Raw genomic sequence first — 8,325 nt, 5'->3', positions numbered from 1 at the left:
CAACTACTACTTGGGAGAAGATTTATTTTCCAGAAAGACAATGACCTGAAGCAAACAGCTAATGCAGCACAGAAATGGTTTAAAGACAACAAGGTGAATGTTCTGGAGTGGCCCAGTCAAAGCCTAGACCTCAGTCCAATAGAGAATTTGTGGCTGGACTTGAAAAGGGCTGTTCACACCCGACCCCCATTCAACCTCACAGAGCTTGAGCAGTTTTGCAAAGAAGAATGGAGTAAAATTGCAGTGTCCAGATGTGCAGGCCTGATTAAGATCTATCCACACACACACAGACTCGGTGATTGTATTGAGGCCAAAGGTGCATCTACTAAATACTGACTTTAAGGGGCAAATACTTATGCAGTCACTTATTTTACATTATATATATTCAGTTAATTTACATCAATTTGTAGAAATCTGTTTTCACTTTGACACTGAAGAGGTTTTTTTTGTTATATATTTTTGTTTTGTATATATTTTCTATATTGTCCATGATTCCATTTCTAAAAGCAATGAAAAGCATGTTAATTGAGATATGAGATCTCAATATCTGCTCTTATGGCAAGCAAAATGATTTGTGACAAAGCCCCTGCAGACCAGACTAGGAAACCCGTTTAATTCGCTGAGTAGCACGTTACCTTCCCTTCATTAAATCGCCATTACATTGTCACTTCCGCCGGTAGGCTTTTAATGTGAAATCTAACAGGAAGTGGACTATCATACAACCGCCAGCGTTACAGCGCCGTGCCACCGCTGAAGTCGATGAAACAGGGTATAACAAGCAGCGTGTTCAGTAAGTACTAAGTATTTCATTAAAATATACAGTAGCGTAACCATGACAAGCCATGACAGTTTGATGCGTTGTGTAGCCATTTTTTATTTACTAAAACTGTCGGCTTTCTTGTTTAAAGGTCGCTTGCCGAACACAGGTGTATCATAAATTAGCACTTGCTAACACTCACAGTCAGCTTAAGACAGTTATCAGAGTTTTCGGTCACCAGGGTGGACTGACTCGTTAAAATTAAGGTCATTTGTATGTTCGGGTGTCAGTTATTTTATTTATTTTTTATATTTTATGTTTGCCACGGTAGGAATGTAGCGGCTATATTCACTGAGTCCATCACACCTGGTGTGGGGGGATGGGTGGTTGGTTTCGCAGCACAATGCACTTGACTTGATCGCAATTTGACCTGAAGTCATGCTTATGTGGGCTACGATAATCCAACCATATTGAAGTGGGCGACGAGGACGAGGCGCAGTTAATATCGAAGATTTAGTGTTGGTTGGTTATAGTCATTAAACAGTGTAGCAAGCCAGGTTTTGCTTAGAATATAGTGGACGTGTAACCTAAATCATGCCAGTGGAAATCAAATTCAGAGAATATATGTATATATATATATATATATATATATATATATATATATATATATATATCTCATAGAAGAAAATAATAAATGAACAATATGTTAAATGAAGGATTTGGGGCCCCCACTGTACTGATTGATTTCATTACACAATAAACTCAATATTTCACAACTAAGTTCAAGCTGGATTTAACAGAAATTGAGCTGGAATAGCACAATTAAAAAAAAAAGAGATGGTAAAAATGGAATGTTTACGCTTGCTGTTTTTCAGTTTGCTAAGGGGAAGAGTCCATATGCTACTTGGGTAACATATTGTTTAAAACCCTGTAACCTTATTTTACTAGAACTGATGCCTAAGCTATCTCATTTTTTATTAATTTCTTTGCAGTTTGATCCCAATCTGAGTCATTTAATATTTAGTATCTGCCGATACCAAGTCCCGATCCGATACTTAGCCCAATATTTTCTTAGATAATACAGCTGCATTACGAAAAAAAACACCTGCATCCAAGCTGTTCTTAATAGCTTTTTTTTATTTTGTTGAAACAAAGTAAATACTTTCATATGGCTCTTTCTTATTCTGCATACCCTATTGCAACATTGGTTTTCATTAGTTTAACAAAAACAACAAGTAAACAAAGTCAGTAAGTAAACCCTGATCCTCTACCACAGAGGTGGGCTGGTTATCCAGAGCGATGAATTCAATGACCTCTGTAATATTTGTTGCCATGTCGCTGACTCGAGGATATTTCTTTTTCCTTTGGAAAGTATCCACGAGTGTTTGTTGCTTCGGTGCCTTTTGCCTGTATTGCTTGAGTGAACTCGTGTTTTTGTTTATGTGCTAAACAGATAATAAGAATTTTTTATCTATTATTATTTATTGTTTCTAGAGCAGCAACAGTAAACAGCAGGAACATCACTATATAAACTAATATATCACTGGAAATGAGTCAAAATGTAGGTGAACATAAATACATATTCCTTAAAATCATAATATTGAGTGAAGTTTAGAAAGGATAAAGAATACAGACGTCAGTCAGTAACAGCCATTCACCCTGTCCTCCTCCCTCTGCTGAGGTGATGCACTGCCTGCATGTATCACCTCAGCAGCAGCTTCGTGGCTGAAAACATTTTTTTCTCATGTTGACCCTTTTCTTTAAGAGCCCCAGCATTTTCTTGAGTTTGACAGTATAAAGACAGGGCATGAGCACACCACTACCACTTTTTCATAAATTCAAATTAGTCATTATTCTCGCTCTTTATCTACAGTGTGTATTTTTTAATACATTAAGCAACAGATCAAAAAACAATTGTAGTGGACATAATTTTTTTTTTGTCTTATTTTTTTCTTTCAGGACGTGGTTTATTCACCCAAGGTTCATTCTGCAAAGGAGACTTTGTAGTTGAATACAGGGGAGATTTGATTGATGATGACAAAGCCCAGAGGAGAAGAAGCTCTTACCACTCCTCATGCTCTGCATTTTTGTTTGCATTCAAGTGGAGAGGGAAAACATGGTGGTAAGATTTTCAGTTACTATACTGCTTTATAGTTATATACATTGTTAAATTTGACATACAGGCTTGCACAATCAGTGATCGCCATTTTGCCATCTGCTAATATGATCCTGCAATGTAAATGAAATACATTTCGAAATGTATCAAAGTTAAAACAAATAATTGTATAGGACCTGTAGGAGACTATTTTCATTTCTGTAATATTTTCCCCCTCCCTTTACTTGTTTTTTTATCCTTTTTAAGTATTGATGCCCCAGAGAAGACGGTTTATTTGGGTGTTTAGTTAATGATGATGCTCTCATGGGTAACCACTTCTTCTTTTCTACTTTGTGTATGGACTTTTAACTTTGATGTGAAGCAAGACTTATTTTTTGTAAGATTTCTACATGTTTTATCCTGCCTTAGGACAACGGATAAAATTTAGCAACTGTGCTAACTCCGGCATATTTACATTGATGCTTTTCGCTGATATGTTGATTAATATGCATTGTCCTAATCAAATAGATAAATAAATAAATAAAAATGAACACAGACATCCAAATTGTAAGATGAAAAAAATTGATGTGGAAGGAAGACCACACTTATGTGACATAAAGGAAGGTGAGGAAATTACATATGACTATGGAGGAGATGACTGCCCATGGCGAATGCAAGTTTGTGTCACAACTGCACAGTGTTTAAGTGTGTAGGGTTTATTGTCTCAGAATAACATGGTGGTTGAATGTAGCGTCATTTGAAAAATAAATGAAATCTAATCAATCTGTGTATGAATACTTTCACGAATTTGACATTTAGGACAGATCTGAACTTTAATAGACATGTTTTCCTTTGGCAGAAATATTACTCTAATCGGGGACATTCACAACGTCCCCACAGTGCACTTTTACTCTGGTGTACGAGTACAAACTTTTTTTGTTTCTGATGACCTGGAGACAACTGGTCCCCATAAATGATGACAACGTGGTGTGTGAAATGTCCCCACTAAGCTTCTTGTTTTCAAGATGTGTGACAGCACACAATAGCTGAAGTAATTGTAGGAAAAATGCAGTAGAATTGGGTGTTTGTTTTCCTCTGAAGTCTGGTGTGTAGGCATGTCTTTATCTTTAGAGCTACGTCCTTAAGGAAATGTATTACTCTAATTGAATATTATTAGTGTTAACATCAAATTGACCAATTGCTTAACATATTTTTTATTTTTTTTCTTCCATGAAATCATTGCAGACGACCACAACCACAAGGGATGTTCCTCCTGTCACAGGCTCCAACCATGCTGTCGTTACAGAGATGGAGATAACTGATGCTTCTTGTCCACAGGACACTTATCAACAGGTACGTTCATAGTTGATGTTAACTTCTGGAGTCTCTGTGAGTCTTCTTTTAGTGCTGTTGTTATCTTTAAGCAAGTAAATGCAACAAGTAAGGTCATTATGAGGGAAATCTATTGTGAATCAGGTGAGCCATACAGTTTGATCTACTGCACCCATAAGGCAGATGATTTAAGGGACATTTAGGATAGATCTGAACTTTAGTAGACATTTTCCTTGGACAGAAATATTGCTCTAATCAGGGAAATTCATGACGTCCCCACAATGCACTTTTACTCTGGTGTACGAGTACAAACTTTGTGTGAGGTTTCTGATGACCTGGAGACAACTGGTCCCCATAAATGATGACAACGGGGTGTGTGAAATGTCCCCACTAAGCTTCTTGTTCTCAAGATGTGTGACAACTAGACTTTTAGTCAAGACTGCCTAAACCGAGACCAAGACACTACCAAGACCAGAGAGTATCGAGTACCAAGACCAAGGCAGACCAAGTCAAGACCAAGACTAGTTCAGCTCAAGACCGAGACCAAAAGAAAGCTATTTTTTTTTGCCATTTTGCATGAGTTGTAGAACATAAGCACCATATTGGGTTCAGCTGCTTAGTATAAATATGAGATTGTATTATTTCAACTACAGGCACAATAATACAGAGACAGTGCATGTATCATAATGCATCAAATATGTGTAGCAATTGCATGACCGCTATTTCTACACTATTTGAGGATTGACTTCTTGAGTGCTGTTAAGGACTGACATGACTATAGTCCCAAAGTCATCTAACAAAATAACAAGCCTCCAACACCACCCTGCACCTCAAAAAAAGTCTATGAGAAATATGTTATGATTTAAATTAAATATGATTTAAATTGTACTTAATTTGTAGATGAAACGTGAATTTTAAATATAAAAGATACACACAATTATCAACTTGAAATTGCATTATTTCCAATTATAGTAGCCAAATTACACCGTATAATATCAGCATCACTGAAATGGCATAGGCCTAATGCTTAATCAATCACAACGATATGCAAATATTATTCAAAGGCCAATGATGCCATATATTTATTCAAAGGCCATTATAAGCACAATGTTTCACAATGTTTTCACAATGTTTCCATGGAGGGTTTCCACACTGTCCAGGCTGACAGGGACTGCACTATGAGCGGTAAGCGCAAAGGAGGGGGGCTTGCTGTTTATGTGAACAACAGGTGGTGCAATCCTGGTCACATTACTATCAAAGACCGCATCTGCAGCCCGGATATTGAACTGTTAGCTGTGGCTCTCCGTCCCTACTATGCACCCCATGAATTCTCACATGCTATTGTCGTGGCTGTGTATATTCCACCGTCCACTAACCCGACGTCGGCATGTGACGTCATCCACTCGACAATAGCCGGACTACAGACTGCTCACCCGAGTGCTCTCATTATAATCTCGGGTGACTTCAACCATGTCTCCATTAAAAAAACACTCCCGAAATTCACCCAGTATGTGACCTGTAAAACCATAGAGGAGAAGACCCTGGACCTGCTGTATGCTAATGTAAAGGACGCATACACCTCCACGTCTCTCCCCCCACTGGGAAGATCAGATCACAACCTGGTGCTTCTCACCCCCTGCTATGTGCCTCTAGTGAAGAGGCTGCCTGTGACCACAAACACAGTGAGGACATGGTCAGAGGACTGCTATGAGGCACTGCAGGGCTGCTTTGAGGTGACTGACTGGAATGTACTCTGTGAGCCACACAGAGAGGACATTGATGGCCTTACTGAGTGCATTACGGACTACATTAATTTCTGTGTGGAGGGCATTGTCCCAGCAAGGACTGTGCGCTGTTACCCAAACAACAAGCCTTGACTTACAAAAGAGGAGGAGCTGAGGGACATTCAGAGGGACCTGAATGTCAAGATCAAAGAGGCTAAGGACGGCTACAGAAGGAAGCTGGAGTGGAAACTCCAGCAGAATAACATGAGGGAGGTCTGGAGTGGTATGAGGACCATTACCGGCTTCAGACCAACTAGCGGTGGAGCTGATGGTAGTGTGGCTAGGGCCAATGAGTTAAATCTATTCTTCAATAGATTTGACACTGCAGCCCTGGCCCCTGCTGGCTCTCCTGTTGACTGTCTCCAGCCACCACAGCTTCAGACCCCCCCTCCTCCTCCTGCTAGCACCCCATCCAACTTCTTGAGCACCTCACACCCATCCCCCACTCCTCACACCTACTCTGGTTCCCATGCTACCTGGCCTCCTCTCATTGTGGACTCCAACTCTCCCCCTCCTCGACCTGCACTGTTTACACCGCTTCATGTCAGGAGACAGCTGAGCAAACTCCCCGCCGGTAAGGCTGCAGGCCCTGACGGTTTCAGCCCACGGGTTCTCAGAGCCTGCGCCGAACAGCTCTGTGGAGTGCTTCATCGTGTCTTCAACATGAGCCTTAGCCTCCAGAAGGTCCCTGTGATATGGAAGACGTCCTGCCTCGTTCCAGTGCCAAAGACGCCGCAGCCCAGTGGTTTCTCGGACCGGTGGCACTGACGTCACATATCATGAAGACCCTTGAGAGACTCGTCCTGGAGGAGCTCAGGCCTATGGTCAGGCCGCACCTGGATCCCCTCCAGTTCGCCTACCGGCCCCGGATTGGAGTCGGGGATGCCATTATCTTCCTGCTGAACCGTGTCCACGCCCACCTGGACATGCCGGGGAGCACTGTGAGGGTCACCTTCTTTGACTTCTCCAGTGCTTTCAATACCATCAGGCCTGCTCTACTGGGTGACAAGCTGACGGCGATGCTGGTGGATCCCCCCCTTGTGTCCTGGATTGTGGATTACCTCACTGGCCGACAACAGTACGTGCGCTTGCGGAACTGTGTGTCAGATGCTGTGGTCAGCAACACCGGGGCTCCACAAGGGACTGTCCTCTCTCCTTTCCTCGTCACACTTTATACCACGGACTTCAGCTACCAGACAGATGTCCCCATTATGGACATCTAAATCTACCCAGCTCAAACCAAACTGGGGACAAGTAGTGGCGGCTCCAGAGATTTATTACTGGGGGGTCCATGGGGGGGGGCCGGATTGTTTATAGGAGGTGCTAGTGAATTCTGACACAACAAACACCAAAAAAATTATCTTAATAATAAGATTTATTGATCCCAGGTTAATATACTGTACATAAGGGTTTTGTGTTTTGCTTTACTTCAATTATCAAAACAATCATACAATCAACCCAGTATTTATGTCCCCTAACCAAATAACATGACGGCACAAAACAAAAACAGCAGCTGATCACCATCACTCCAAAACTAAATAGAAAGGGTTCCAGATCTTGTCCGACTTGTGTTTCAGGCTGTAACATGTAACATCATAAGCACTGTGAATTATTTTAACAAGCACCACAGAGAACATCTGTAGATTTACAAAATAGTGCAACTGTGAGCAGCAACAAATGTAGCACAGTATATAGTTAAATATACAAAGCCATCTAACAAAATAAACTGTTACAGGCTACATAACTTGTGTGTCACTCCTCTTGTGTGTCCTATAAACTCCTCTCCACTCCCATCCTCCTCTGTTCTCCCCTCCTTTTAGGAAACTAACAAACAATAAGTAGCATAATTCAGACCTGTCAAAAAAGAATTGTGTACTCACTAGTCATAAGAGAATGATCCGCCTGTTGTTGTGATTAGCTGCGAAGCGGTCAATGACTGCATCCACATCCAGTTCTTTGGTCCTTTTTGGAGCTGATTGCCAGCACACCCAGATTGCTGGTTCGGGCATCTCCACTTCTGTTCCTGAGGTAGGTTTTTAAACGCCGTAAGCAGGAAAAACTCCTCTCACATGCAGCTGATGTGATGGGCAGTGTCATGGAGATGCACACAAGTTTGCACAGGTCGACAAAAGCATCCTTGTATGTCCTCAATAGCACCAGCACATCATGGGTGGTGCTGACAACGTCCCCACTTTGTTTTTTCCTCACAATAAGTCTTTTTACCTGGTGAAGTTCTGCTCCAAGGTTTTCCTCCAAGACTCTATAGTGTTTAGCCATGGGCAAAAGAGCATTTTTGTCCATGAATGTCTTGTGTTTGGGGTTAACAGCTGCTGCTCCTTTCAGAATGTGGCAGCTTT

At 41.3% G+C, this 8,325-nt stretch overlaps 1 long non-coding RNA gene across 4 annotated transcripts in view; it reads left to right on the top strand.

Annotated features, from left to right (window-relative positions):
• Positions 1-708: 708 nt before the first annotated feature.
• The window catches only part of LOC311253715, a 41,769-nt gene continuing 34,152 nt past the window's right edge, over positions 709-8,325 (top strand). For all 4 annotated transcript variants that reach the window (XR_014621830.1, XR_014621831.1, XR_014621832.1 and 1 more), the window contains exons 1-3: positions 709-790; positions 2,717-2,879; positions 4,098-4,205. This is a non-coding gene — a long non-coding RNA (uncharacterized lncRNA). The remainder of the gene's footprint in view (positions 791-2,716; positions 2,880-4,097; positions 4,206-8,325) is intronic.

Source organism: Pagrus pagrus, assembly GCF_965226575.1.
Source record: "Pagrus pagrus genome assembly, contig: HAP1_SCAFFOLD_36, whole genome shotgun sequence".
Classification (NCBI taxonomy): Eukaryota; Metazoa; Chordata; class Actinopteri; order Spariformes; family Sparidae; genus Pagrus; species Pagrus pagrus.
This window is presented reverse-complemented; position numbering and strand designations above follow the sequence as displayed.